The 14,637-nt window shown below is 44.6% G+C and overlaps 1 protein-coding gene across 4 annotated transcripts in view; it reads right to left on the bottom strand.

Moving 5' to 3' along the window:
- The window catches only part of RASA4B (RAS p21 protein activator 4B), a 49,628-nt gene that overhangs the window by 34,623 nt on the left and 368 nt on the right, over window positions 1-14,637 (bottom strand). The window contains exon 1 of one of the 4 annotated variants that reach the window (XM_083587599.1): window positions 14,546-14,630. The exons of the other annotated variants lie outside the window; for them this stretch is intronic. The gene's annotated coding sequence lies outside the window, so the exon portion shown is untranslated. Of the gene's footprint in view, window positions 1-14,545; window positions 14,631-14,637 lie in introns of those variants that run through there. 4 annotated transcript variants of the gene reach the window in all.

The raw sequence follows: 14,637 nt of genomic DNA, 5'->3' as shown, positions 1-14,637 counted from the left end.
CTCAAAGAATTATGGGAGCTGCGGTTTGTTAACAGTGCAGAGTTCTTAGGAGACTCCTGTTCCCTTCACAGAGCTACAATTCCCTGGGACTAATCTGGGAAGGCCTTGAAGTCCTGCATTCAGCACCAGGCCTGAAATTCCTCACCCCGTCTTACTGGCAAAATGTGAGCTTCTGCTCCTTCTTCCTTGCAGACATCATTTTCAAAGCAGTGGCAGGCTTCTGCAGGAGATCAAGCACATCAGTGGCTTAGATCTTAACATGTGCACTGTTAAAAAGAGTACTGTAAAGGCTTTGAGTGCAGAAACAGAGAGTAAGTCAATAAGAAAGGTGTCATCAAATTAGAGACTTTGGAATTGCCTCTCCCGAGTTATTCGCTTGGCCATCTGCTGGGCACTTGCTAGATATGGGAAAGGTTCATTAAGTGGCTGAGGCCAGCGGGACTTCATTTCCTCTGCGAGGCAAGCAAACAGCCTCCATGGGAACAGGTTCCATGAGGGCCATTTCTGCAGCTAAGGCACAACAGACCATATGGCCACGAGGAAGGCCTTGGCAGGAGCCTGGACAGCCACAAATCTATGGTTCTGTTAAAAGAAATGGCAAGTGTCAGTTTGCTCAGAGAGAGAGAGAGAGAGAGAGAGAGAGAGAGAGAGAGAGAGAGATGCCTATTTCAGGCTCCTCCACTTGGCTTCTAGAAGTTTCTCCCAGTGTAGAGGAGGTCATCTTGTCTTGTCACTTCCTTCCTGCCACCCAAAGAAAGATGCTTTAAGTTGATCAGAAGATGAGCAGGCATCCTGACGCAGCTGCTGACAGATCTAATGCAATCTTCAGTAGCATTCACAAAAAAAGGGCAGGGTCCAGATCGTGGCTAGTAGTAATAAAGTGGTACCTCGGGTTAAAGACGCTTCAGGTTACAGACTCCGCTAACCTAGAAATAGTACCTGGGGTTAAGAACTTTGCTTCAGAATGAGAACAGAAATTGTGCAGCGATGGCGCAGCGGCAGCAGGAGGCCCCATTAGCTAAAGTGTTGCTTCAAGTTAAGAACAGTTTCAGGTTAAGAACAGACCTCCAGAACAAATTAAGTTCTTAACCCGAGGTACCACTGTATTACATTTCATAAAATTTATACACCACTTGACTGCAAAAAAATGTGGTCTTCGTGTCTCAAGGATGCCGCATGCAAAGTGCATGGGTCGCCCTCTTCATTGCACCCTGCCACCTCGAGATAAGAGTCAGATGGGCAGGTGAGCCCAGGGGGCGCAGCATTTGATCGTAAGTTCAGTTTGGGTGATCGGTAGCCTTAAATGCCTCATGGTGCTAGCCCTCATGCTGGGTGTTCTTTGCTTTTTGCTTTGTTTCCTTGCAACGTGCATTTAGGCAGAGCATATGACATCGGGGAGACCACACCTGGCCGAGCTAGAGCCTGAGGTGGTGCCATAAATGGATTCCTTCCTCTACTCTTCATTAATCAGCGCAGCTTGAGGCACTGTATAGCAGGGGACCAAATAATGGAATGCACACCTGAATTATCCTATTTTCAGCTCCCTGCCTCGGCCTTCGTTAATCATTTGCAAGCTAAAGGCCGAAAAATAAACAGCCATTTAATTCGAAAAAAGGGTGCCCTGTGAGATGGGGGAAATAGAGATATCTCAGGAGCTGGATTTACAGCTGCTGAGTTCTGCATTTAACCATTTGGCTGCTGGCTGTTATTGCCAAGTCAGTGGAATAAACAGCTCCACCGATATACCGTATTTTTCGCTCTATAAGACGCACCAGACCACAAGACGCACCTAGTTTTTGGAGGAGGAAAACAAGAAAAAAAATATTCTGAATCTCAGAAGCCAGAACAGCAAGACGGGTCGCTGCACAGCGAAAGCAGTGATCCCTCTTGCTGTTCTGGCTTCTGGGATAGCTGCGCAGCCTGCATTCGCTCCATAAGACGCACACACATTTCCCCTTTTTAGGAGGGAAAAAGTGAGTCTTATACAGCAAAAAATACGGTAAGCATGAGACTTTTAATAACAGGGTCGTGGGTTTGAGACCCACATTGGACAAAAAGAGGGTTGTAGCGGGTTGGACTAGATGAGCCTTAGGCTCCCTTCCAACTCTAAAACTCTATGATTCTATGAAATTTTAAGAACATGGTGGGGAGAGGGCTGCAAAAGACAGAAGGATTGTTCATAGGGCCTGAACGCCACTTCAAACCACTTAGCAAAGCTCCCATTGTAGGTGGCAGAATGAAAACTTCTTCAGTCTTTTAGCGTGAATATGTCCTAATTAACACATTTTGGCATGCAGTTCCTTCTAATGCAATGCAGTTTCAGACGTCATTTTCACCAATATATTTATTTTTATGCCCATTCCCCCCCCCCCCATATGTGGGCTTTTGTAAACATTCTTTTGTTCAGCGACTGCATTACAAAATTTGGATGTGTGCTAATTTTGATGGATGGCTGTATTTTGGTTCTCATGTTGCTTTGAAAAGTGCAAATTTGATATACTTAACTTTAAATGTGAAGTGAATCGATTTTCTCCCTCATTCCTACTCAGGAGTGAGACTGAAGGCCAAACCTGCATATAATTATTTAAAAAGCTTTGCATTTAACGTTCTCCTTTGCATTTTTGTGTTACCATTTTTTTATGTAGGGTTCAAACATCCTGTATCCTGATGATGTTTGATCCCATTATTGAAATGAAGAGTGTTTTGTTTTTTTAAGCCTAAGGGTGAGTGTCAGAATAAAGATTTAGCCACAATAAGATACGTATTCTCCTCAGGTACTATTTTAAACTTCCTGCCCCCACCTACTATCTGGTCATAATTCTGGCCACCAGTGAAGACTTGATGTCAAAACACATCTGCCCTTTGTAATATTTGAGTGTGCTCACATTTATGTTTTGATGGGCCCTTGTTTTAAATCTTATTTCTGTTGTATGCATTCTTTTACCATAAAATACAAACACACAAAAACTATTTTTGGCTGAGGCTTTTAACCGGTCTGCTCCTGGCTCAAGATTTTCCTCCAATGGACCACAAAGAAGATTGGCCTCCACCCAAGAACATTCTCTCACAGAGCACTTCCATACACAGAGAAGGTGAGGACTCAGAAAGCTTTGTGAGAAAACTTACTACAGGCATTCCATCTCCCCACCAACCAAACTGTCCCCCAGTTACTCGGTACCAACCCTAATCTTTGCCAGTTTCATCAAGTCAACCTACTTGCTTAAATATGGAAGAAACCATAGGAACACAACAGTTCCATCCCCAGCTTAGCAGAAAATCTTGAAACTCCCAATTTTCATTTTGAAAGATATCCAAGTTTCTAGTCCACATGCATGGCTGCAATCTCCAAATACCCCCCATGGTAAGTTCTACTGCATTCAAAGGGGCTTTCCTTCCAAATAAACATAATTAAGGGTTTAATGGTATGGATGCTTTGATTATACAACCCAACAATTTGACCTTCGAAGAACTTTGCTTAAGGCAGATGTCCTTAAAGATTTCTGAGCATGGTGCCGTACAGAGCATGAGGGTATCTTACAAAACATTTGAATAAAATTGAGTCGGGGAAGGAATGTGATGACGGTCTTAAATACTACTAGAAAGAGATCAAAAAAGGAAAGCAGCTATGAGCCTTCAGAGGGAAAGAAGCTTGCAACAGAGGATCTCTACGTAATTTGTTCATCTGAAAGATATATTTAATCCACTTTTTTTCTTCTCCCCAATCCTGAGTACAGGCTAAGAACTTCCTCAACCCATAACAAAACATGTTTTTCTTCTGGAGGTCTCCGGGCTGTTAGCATTGAATAAACAGCTTTAAAAGGTCACACTCAAAATCATTTCCTCCCTCTGTAAGGTTTTATGCTTTGTTGACAGATCCACAAGGTTTCCAATTACCCAGAGAGCCTTCCAGTAAAAGGTACACTGGCAGGGGGAAGTGGGAGGGGTAAGAGACCCTCTCTAATATGTTGCTGAAGTGAAGTTCTTTGTTTTCTTTTTCAAAGGGGAATGTTAGTCACCAGAACAAGGAAACTTTAGTGAGTATGTAAAATGTACACAATATGTGGAGTAGAAAGAAAAGAGGCCAAAACGTTTCAACCATTTTTTCCCCATAAAGGCACAAAATAAAGTTTAGAAATGCTGCAAAATACATATGTTTGCTGGCTATGATTCGAGTCCTCTTGGTTTGACTGCACCACAGCATGCTGGGATTGAACCCTTTGCCTGATCCGTCTGTTGTCTTGTTTCACTGAAGTCAAGTTGCTGACACCCTACTCAATACTTAACTGCATAGATTGTAAGCTGCTTGGGGCAGGGAACTGTCTTGGTACTTATATTACTCAAGCTTCCCGCACCCCACCCATCGACTGCTTAAAAATTACAGAGGGTCCAGACAGACCACATCATGATTTTTCTTCCTGTTGCAGCGGTTACAATGCACTGCATGCCAGATTTTCAGTTTTATTTTTATTGCTTCCTTCATCCGTGTTCTTTATCTGCTTCCTCCTTCTCCATCTTTCATACTCCTAATCCTTCCTAGTCCTTTCTTTTTTTAATAATAATTTTTGTTAAGTTTTCCATTTAACAATCCAATCATATCACGTTAATTATTCCAAATTATACCAATACATATTATATAGTCCGAATATTTTGCCAAATTTTAAATTTTTGGGGGGGTTCCCATGTTTCGAGCTCAGTGAGGGTCCAATCATCTCATATTTCTGCTGCTTTTGATGTTCACAAATCCCATCTTCCAGTCTTCTTGTTATCATTTTTCTTCTTAATAACCTCTGAGTTGTTTCCGCAGGCGAGTTAAACCAAACATTGTTATATTTCTGTGTGAACTTTGTAAGGCTCTCCTTAAATCACCACACGAATCCTTCCTAGTCCTTTCAAGTGCCTCCTCTCCCCACCAATTCTGGTCCGTCATGCTCACCTTGCAGGTGAATCACAAGTTCTCAGAAGGACAGAGCAGCCACTGAGCTCTACCATTTGCAGCCTGCCTTCCTTCTGTTCTTCCCAGACTTTCCATAGAGCCCCTGAGCACACCACCGTTTGGGCTGCCTGCTCTAGAGCAGGATTTTCTCAGGGATGGCTTTATAGAGACGACCAGGGCTCCGAGCCAATTTCTCATCCTAGCTTCAGCAGGTTCAGTGCTAGAAAATGTGTTGTGCGTTTGGGGCTTCATCAGTCCTTCCATGATGTCGAAGGTATGCAGCACTTCGTTGTTCGCAATTGTTTTGGAACTTAGCCTGATGTCCCCAGCCTTGCATGCAAAAGGTTCCAGGTTCAGATATTATGATAATAATAATAAATAAACCTTTATTGTTCTACACCACCTGTGTGCAGTGAAATTAAACAAGCCCCCCCCCCTACACTCAGTCTTGTTCATGCTCTGTGTGCTTGTCAGAAGTCAATTACACCACTTTTTTTTTTTCATTCAGCAGCCCAACAGCCCAACTGTTCTTTAACCTGTTGGTGCAGCTGACTATACTTCTGTATCTCCTGCCCAAAGGAGCGCTGGCCAGGGTGTGAGGCATCCCTAAGAATTTTCCTCGCTCTCCTGAGGCAGCGGTCTCCCACGATGTCATCTAGCGAACTCCGAGGACAGCCCATGATGTCATGTGCTGTATTCGCCACCCTCTGTAGGGACTTCCTGTCCGTGGCTGTCAAACCAGCGTACCACACTGTTATACAGTATGAAAGGACACTTTCTATTGTGGCCCGGTAGAAGGAGATCATCAATTTTTGTTTGACATGGTTCTTTCGCAAGACCCTGAGGAAATGGAGTCTCTGTTGGGCCTTCCTAACCACCTGGGTTGTATTGATTTTCCAAGTGAGGTCTTCACTAAGGTAAACTCCCAGGAATTTAAAGGAAGAGACACTCTCCACACACACACACACACCCCTGATATAAAACAGGGCTAGTTCCTCTCTCTTCCTCCAAAAGTCCAACACCATCTCCTTTGTCTTGCTGATATTTAGGTGCAAGTTGTTCTCTAGGCACCATGTGGAGACTTTTTGAACCTCCTCCCTATACGCTGATTCATCTCCATCTGTAATTAGACCCATTATGGTGGTATCATCTGCAAACTTAATAAGTGCAGTGGATGGATCAGATGAAATGCAGTCAATGTATACAACAAGTACAGGTAGGGACTCAGCACACATCCCTGTGGGGTGCCAGCACTGAGCTTCAGAGAGGTAGATGTAACAGGCCCAATCCTCACTATTTGTGTGTGATTGCTCAGAAAGTCTTTAATCCAATCACAGATGGTAGGGAAAAGGTCCAGGTCCACCAGCTTTTTAATATGAATGTCCAGAAGGATGGTATTAAAAGCCGAGCTATAATCAATAAACAGCATTCTGACATCACTTGGCATCTCTCATCCTTAAGGGTCATGCTATCTGGGGCTGAGGGTTTATCCACACTTGCTTTTCCTCCACCCTTTCTAGGCACAGTCCAGACTTTACCTTTACCGTACCAGACTTTAAAGCTTTGTATCCAACCAACCCCCCCCCCCGCTTTTAGCTCCAGAGCTTTCCTCGCAAAACCCCGCTCTTTAAAGCTCAGTGAGAGCAATCAGCAGTCCTCAGGAAACCCGAACTGCTGCTCGCTGCAATTGAGCAGTAAAGAGTGGATTTTCTTGGGGAAAGCTCAGGACAGAAAACAAACAAACTGCATGGACCTGGAGCTTTTAAGTGTGGACCAGTGCCTGGAAAGAGCAGGGCAAAGCGTGGAAAAGCCCTGATTCAACAATGTTGTGTAGCGGTGGCGGGGGGGGGGAGCTAATGCAATTCTAGGCTGCATCAACAGAAGCATAATGTCCACATCAAGGGAAGTAATAGTCCTGCTGTATTCTGCCTTGGTCAGACCACACCTGGAATACTGTGTCCAATTCTGGGCACCACAATTTAAGAAGGATGTTGACAAGCTGGAATGTGTGCAGAGGAGAGCGACCAAGATGATCAAGGGTCTGGAAGCCAAGCCTGATGAGGAACAGTGGAAGGAGTTGGGGATGTTTAGCCTGGAGAAGACTGAGAGGTGGTATGAGGGCCATCTTCAAATATCTAAAGGACTGTCACATGGAAGATGGAGCAATCTTGTTTTCTTCAGCTCTAGAAGATAGGATCCGAGCTAATGGATTCAAATGACAAGAAAGGAGATTCCAGCTAAACATTAGGAAGCACTTTCTGATGTAACGAGCTGTTCGGCAGTGGAACAGACTCGGAAGGTGATGGACTCTCCTTCATTGAAGATTTGTAAGCAGAGGTTTGATGGCCATCTGCCATGAATGCTTTAGCTGTGATTCCTTCCAGCTCTACAATCCTATGATGGGACTTGGACGGTCTAACAAGATCTGGAGGGACACAGGCTTCCCACCACTGCGATGGACAGTATTGAGCTAGGTAGACCAAGAGTTTAAAAGGGACGCGGGTGGCGCTGTGGGTAAAACCTCAGTGCCTAGGACTTGCCGATCGTATGGTCGGTGGTTCAAATCCCCGCGGCGGGGTGAGCTCCTGTCTTTCGGTCCCAGCTCCTGCCCACCTAGCAGTTCGAAAGCACCCTTAAGTGCAAGTAGATAAATAGGTACCGCTTTATAGTGGGAAGGTAAACGGCGTTTCCGTGTGCTGCGCTGGTGCTGGCTCGCCAGAGCAGCTTCGTCACGCTGGCCACGTGACCCGGAAGTGTCTTCGGACAGCGCTGGCTCCCGGCCTCTTAAGTGAGATGAGCGCACAACCCTAGAGTCGGACACAACTGGCCCGTACGGGCAGGGGTACCTTTACCTTTACTTAGACCAAGAGTTGGACATTGAAAGACAGCTTTCAGTGTGCCTAATCCTGAAAGGAAGAATGATAATGCCCTCCCACCCAAACCACAGTACTTAAAAAAAAAAAAAAGCTTTGCAAATCGAAAACTCATGCCAACTTTTTGACAGTTTACAGTTAACCTTTTAAAAAAAACCAACCAACATTACATGAAGTGGCAGAAATCCTTTTCAAAACACAGTACTTCCTGAACATAAAATATCAGCATGACAGGAAGGAGGTTAGTCTGTAGCATCCATTATTATTATTAGCAGCTAAAAACAATCCCACAATAAAACCAACCAACGCAATTAAGACAGCAGGCAAGGAAATAAAGGTTTCACTGTCAAGGATGTTCTGGTCACAAGGTGTGCACCGAGAGATATAGAGCTTCTTGTCACTTTAAAAAATGTTAATGGAGCAAAGAAACATTAAAAAGAGTGGTCCCTGGCAGTCAAAGAAGATACAGGAAGATACACCTTTTTGCCATGGCCTTTGACACACAATATATATTTTTCTGGTCCCACCCCATTCCTGTGATTACAACTTATTGTAAACTGCCTTTAATAGGGAAATTTAAATTGCTGTAACTCACCCTGGGATCTTAGGGTGAAGGGCAGGTAATCAATCATCATCATCACCATCACACTTCAACCTGCTGAGGTTTGGTTTTGTAAACATGGCAGTCATGAAAGAATGAAGGCCATAGACCAGGACTGCATGCAATAGTTTGCATGCGTGTATTTGTTGTCTTGAGTTATGTATGCAAACTAAGGGCTGTCAAAGTGCATCTCTCCTGGGGCTGCAATCTATTTCTATTAGGACTAGCTGTAAGCCGACTATAACATTTCAAGAGGATTAGATGCATAACTACAGTTTAATTTTTTTAAACAAGTTAGATGGCCACATAAATATACCAAGAGTGATTTGTCACCATGATTTCCCATCTTCCCCTCCTTGCTTCTTTAGTTCCCTCCACCTTCCAAATGGGGCCCACAGTTGCTGCAAATCCTAGTCTAGCCTCATAGAATCGGAGTTGGAAGGGACCACAAGCATCATCTAGTCCAGCCCCCGGCAATGCAGGAATCTGAAGGAGCGTCTCCACCCCCATCGTTCTGCCCGGACACTGAGGTCCAGCGCCGAGGATCTTCTGGCGGTTCCCTCACTGCGAGAAGCCAAGTTACAGGGAACAAGGCAGAGGGCCTTCTCGGTAGTGGCACCCGCCCTGTGGAACACCCTCCCACCAGATGTCCAGGAGAACAACTACCGCCAGACTTTTAGAAGACATCTGAAGGCAGCCCGGTTTAGGGAAGCTTTTAATGTTTGATGCATTACTGTAGTTTAATATTTTATACTGTATTTTAATATTTTGTTGGAAGCAGCCCAACAATGGGTGGGGTATAAATTATTATTATTATTATTATTGTTATTATTATTATTATTTGCCCAATGTGGGGCTCAAACCCACGAACCTGAGATTATGTCTCATGCTCAACTGACTGAGCATAGAGTTGTTTCCACACAAGATGCATCTAACAGCACATGACATGTAGCGAAGACTGGTCAAATAAGGGCAAATAAGGCACTGTTTCACCAACCTTTGCCTGCCCTCAACCAGCCCCCACCTGTCTGACTTCTTGCTTACAACCATTCGGAAGTGACTCTGACTTCCGTCCTACTTAGAGACCAGCCACCACTGAGAGCGGGGGGGGGGGGGGAGGTTGTTTTTAAAGCATAACTGCAGAGGAATCCCAATAAGTAACAGGGTCAGAGCAAGTTCGGGGAGCGGGGGGAGAATCGAACCTTTCCCTTCTCCTGTTGTGATCCCAAAGGAAAGCCATCTATTTGCTTTGGGGAGGGAAGCTGCACCCTTTTTGGTACAGAAACGAACTTCCTAAGCTCCAAAATGGATTCCCCGCCGCCACCCTGGCCCAAGGGAGCCAGTGTGGTATGGTAGTTAGCACACACCTAGGCAAACTCCGGCCCTCCAGATGTTTGGGACTACAATTCCAATCATCCCTAGCTAACCAGTGGTCAGGGATGATGGGAACTGTAGTCCCAAACATCTGGAGGGTCGGAGTTTGCCTATGCTGGAGTTAGCATGTCAGACTAGCATCTGGGAGAGAGCGGGGCTCAGCCATGAAGCTCACTGGGTGACCTTGGAGGCCAGTCGCTGCCTCTCAGCTTAACCTACCTCACAGGGCTGTTGTGGGGATTAAAGGAGGAGGAGGAGAACCGTGTACACCATCTTCAAATATCTCAAAGGGCTGCCACATGGAATATGGAGCAAGCTTGGTTTTTTTTCCTGCTCTGGTGGGTAGGACTTGATCCAATGGATTCAAGTTACAAGAAAGGAGCTTCTGACTAAACTTTCTGGCAGTAAGAGATGTCCGACAGTGGAACAGACTCCCTTGGAAGGTGGTGGACTCTCCTTCCTTGAAGGTTTTTCAGCAGAGGTTGGATGGCCATCTATCATAGATACTTTAGCTGAGATTCCTGCATTGCAGCAGGGTCCCTTCCAACTCTACAATTCTATGCCACCTTGGAGGAAAGGGTGGGATATAAATGCAATTCATCAATCACACACCCCTACAATCTGAAGTGGTACCCTCCTGGAAAGGCTGTACCGCTCTGCCCTGCTTGAATGTAAACACTGGCTCCCTATGGCTCCACTATCTCAGCTCTGTAGGCCTCAGCCCAACACACAGTAATAGAGGGCAGACAAGAAGAAAAAGCTTAGCGTAGCTGGGAGGGGCCCCAATAATAGCTAGGGATTGCCCGGGCTCTCATCCAGTTCACAGGGCACCATGACATTTCCAGAGAAAAGTTCTCATTTTAATATATTAATGGACTAGCCTTTTCAGCTGTCACAGAAGACTACAATGCAGGGAGTTGACCTGGGGCATTCATGAACTGGGGGTGGGAGGGGGGGAGAAGCTGAGAGAGGAGAGAAGGGAGGCCTCTTACCCTTTCGACTTGTTTCTTATTTCATCAGCTGCTCCTGATACCGGGGGAGCACGGTGAAGGGAAGCAGCCAGAAAAAGGGTTCAATGGACACACGATAACAGAAGGATGTAAATAAGTGATTGCTAGACTATGCGCCGCAACCAAAGACCTTGCACATGAGAAATCTGGGCTTGTGCACACACAAAGAACAAGATGTAGTTTTGCACCTGCCTGTCTACCTCCCATTAATGTAGGGGCAGCCACACAACATCCTCCCCAATCCCTGTGTTGTCTGGCCTTCCCCTGCCCCTTTAAATGTGGGGTTGGGGTCTCCTAACAGCTCTCAGACCCTCCCCAGATTCTCTGGGGAAAGCCATGACTGGTATGATAATGGTTGAAATATATAGTGTGAATGCGGCCCAAGTCTCTCTTAAGGGGGAGGGAGGAGAAGCCATTTCCTCAAACTGCAGGGTTCCCCTTACAATGTTTCCCTTCACTTGGGTGAAGATCAGTATGATAAGGAAAGGTTTAAACAGGCTTCTACTTTCTAGCACAATGTTGTCAGCAAATCTAGGCCACCTCTGAGGCAAACACACTTAACAGCTGGCTGCAATTGTGAAGGGGAGGACATTCTGCACCAACCACCTGCCTCTTAAGGTATAGGAAGTAACCCATTTTGTTTTGGATCAAAACCACATTATAATTGCAAGCCAAGCCCGCAAGCAAAGGAAACTACAAATCTTTCTCAGAAGGGAACTTAAGTTCAGGGATTTCAGAAAGTTTGCATCAAAGCATATTGCCTTTCTTGTTCCTCTCCATACTGTCCTTGCAAATATCTGCATAGAGTTTTTTTTATTGTATTGCAATGCTTTCTTTAGAAGATTTAACTTCTCCACCCTGAGATTGCCCCAAGGCCTTCCATAAAGCACCAAGGCCACATTCACATAATTCATGTCTAGGAGGACTCTATTCACTCTTACAGAGCAACAAGTTTTGGAGGTTCCTGTAAAGAAGGGCAGGCTGTTAAACCACTCTAGCATTGTAGCTACGGGAGGGGAATATATGGGTCTCCTAACAGCTCTCAGTACCGTTAATAAACTACAGCTCCCATAATTCTTTGGGGAAGACATGACAGCTTAAAGTGGTGACACAGTGCTTTATGTGGCAAAAATACCATCCAATGATGGGGTACACATTGAGAGTTGTATGTGCATGATGTATACATCTTGCACACAGAGAGCAGAGGCCTAGTGCACACTGCCCCCCCTTTACACGTAAAGCACGAAGACTTTGTGCAAACAAATTCTGTGCATGACTGGAGACACTTCAAAAAGCAGGGTTCTCTTGCGCATAACTTGTGCATGGTTATACATGCAAATTTTACCCGCATACAGTTTATGTACATGTTACTATATGCAGTGCTTTTTTTTCCTAAGAAAAAATAATGTTTAGGGGTACTCTCGTTTTCCTACTCATCTTGAAATACTGTCCCTCAATGAGGCCAAACATAGATTCACAAAATGTTTAGGGGTATGCGTCCCCCCAGAAAAAAAAAGCACTGACTATATGCAACAGGAACCTGCTTTCTGGGAGTTTATAGAAGACTTCACATTCAAGACCTTACTTCAGAACTTTGCCGTAAATCACTGAAATCCTAAAAATAGGCTCGCCTTGTTGAACAGCAAGCTCTCTGCTGAATAGCCATGCAAGGAATAGCAGGTCTTAGGCAACCCTTCATCTTTCTGCCCCCTACTTGCCAAAACCTGAACTTTGGGGGTAATCCATGCCCATCTTACAGAACTGCTCTAAAGATAACTGAGAAATGATTGAAAGAGATGCATTAAGTCCTTTGTACTCTCAGACGCACTCTCGCCAAGTTCTTTACTAGTCCAACAGCGGTCAGTGAAGTGGTCATTTTTATTCTCAAGGGATTCTTTTAAACTATTGGGCAGTCGTTCCAAGTGAGGCAAGCATGTTAGAAGGATAGGCGAAAGCATAGTAGTTTTGGGACCCAGGACGCTTTCAATAAGGCCCCTGCAAAGATATTAAGTTAACAGGTCCTGCTAACATACTTCACAGGATTGTTGCAGGAATAATGTGAAGCAAGTCCATGAATTCTGCCCTTGGTATTAAAAACTGTATTTTCGTTTTTAAAATTTCTACTCCTGTCATTTAAGAGAACGCCTATCTTTTCTACAACATCCTGGCAGGCCAGTCCTAATGCAATATTTTTCCTTCAGATCCCTGGGAAAGGACACAAAGAAAACATTTCAGGGTGGATTTCAAAGCGATGGGCAAATGGGGATCTTGCTATAATACAAATCAATTAAGAGTTTGCAGTGTTTGACCCCCTATGGCCAGGCAGATTTTTTTATCTGCTTCTTATTTCTTCTCCACTCTCATTTCATCAGAATCATGTTTATCCTGCACAGTGTTGGATTAAGGATTTCTAAAGAGAGGTGACAGCGGCTCTTAGCTCCGGTGTCGAAACAGATTCCAGAGCCTAAGCTTTGGCATGAAATCTGGCACAATTTAAGCCCCGATTTGAGAAAGAGAGAGCGAGGGAGGAAAATACGTTTTAACAGCGATCAGGCCATTTTGCTATTTTTAGGTGCATTGAATGTTGTGCTGTCCTTTTTTCATGCCAATGGAGTTTACGTCTTAAACCCAACTTTCATGCAGAGACTGGGAATTGCTTCAGAAACGTGCCTGTAATAACTCTGTATGTGGCATCATCAGGCAAAAGAAGCTTATGCCATGATGAGCCATTCAACAGAGCCACGGACTCATTGCCAGTTTTGCTACCGCTGACTGATACAGCCACCCCTCCGGAATCTATAACAATTCAGTGTCAGACAGCAAATAAAAAAATAAATAAGAATGTTGTGAACATATTTGGCCATGTAGATGAGGCTGGCTTGGCAGACAGGGTGGAGTGGGAGTGGGAATGCAACTGTTTATGGGAGCTAGGATGTACCTCTTCATCAAAATTGATTTCTTATTGTTACAGAATAGGAAAACATGCAGTTAGTGGCGTTTTTTGGTCTCACAGAAAGAAATTAACATGCTTGAAATGAGGACAAGGTGTTGGCTAGGGGCTGACAATCAAGCTTGTGTTTTAATTAAATGGTAATAAGTAAGCTTCCTCAGGCTAGATCTGCCGTCACATACCAGGTACCTTCCAGATGTTTTGGGTGACAACGTCAGGAAGGCACCAGACTGGGGAAGGCAAAGCTAGATTTTTCAGGAGGGGGGAAAACAAACCCTGTCCCTAGAATCAGAGTGTACAGATTTTGTTTTTCAGCCCCAAAAGAGGAAGCAGGAAAGCTTCTACAATATGTTTTTAAACACCAGCTGACCAACTGAGAAAGAGAAACTTATTTCACAATTATTATTTTTTAAAAAGCTACCAAAATCTTAACATACAATAGAGAGGCAGAGGGCAGACCCACACAATACATTTACAGCAAATTCAACACACATTTAAAGCACATGGATTCCTCCAAAGAATCCAGAGAACTGTAGTTGCCCCCTCCCTGAGCTACAATTCCCAGCGCCCTTAACAAATTACAGCTCCCAAAATCCACTGGGGAATGTTATGCGCTTTGAATGTGCAACAGATATGCTTTAAATGTATGGTGTTGATCTGCAAGAGGGAAGGGGCCGTATCCAGCATTAGTCATACTCACAGAATACTGGAATTAATGGACATACATAGGTCTAGTCAGTGGGTCTACTCCGAGTAGGTTTCAGTTGGATGCACCTCGACGCCTACAATCTTGCACACACTTACCAAGAAACACTGCGATCAGTGGAACTTCTAAGTAAAGCACATAGAGGATCACAAACACACCGCCTCTAGCTTCGTCAGCAACAAAGAACTGG

The sequence above is a fragment of the Podarcis filfolensis genome, assembly GCF_964270895.1.
Source record: "Podarcis filfolensis genome assembly, chromosome: 15".
NCBI lineage: Eukaryota > Metazoa > Chordata > Lepidosauria > Squamata > Lacertidae > Podarcis > Podarcis filfolensis.
Note: the sequence above shows the minus strand (reverse complement) of the source record. Positions and strands in the feature narration are given on the sequence as shown.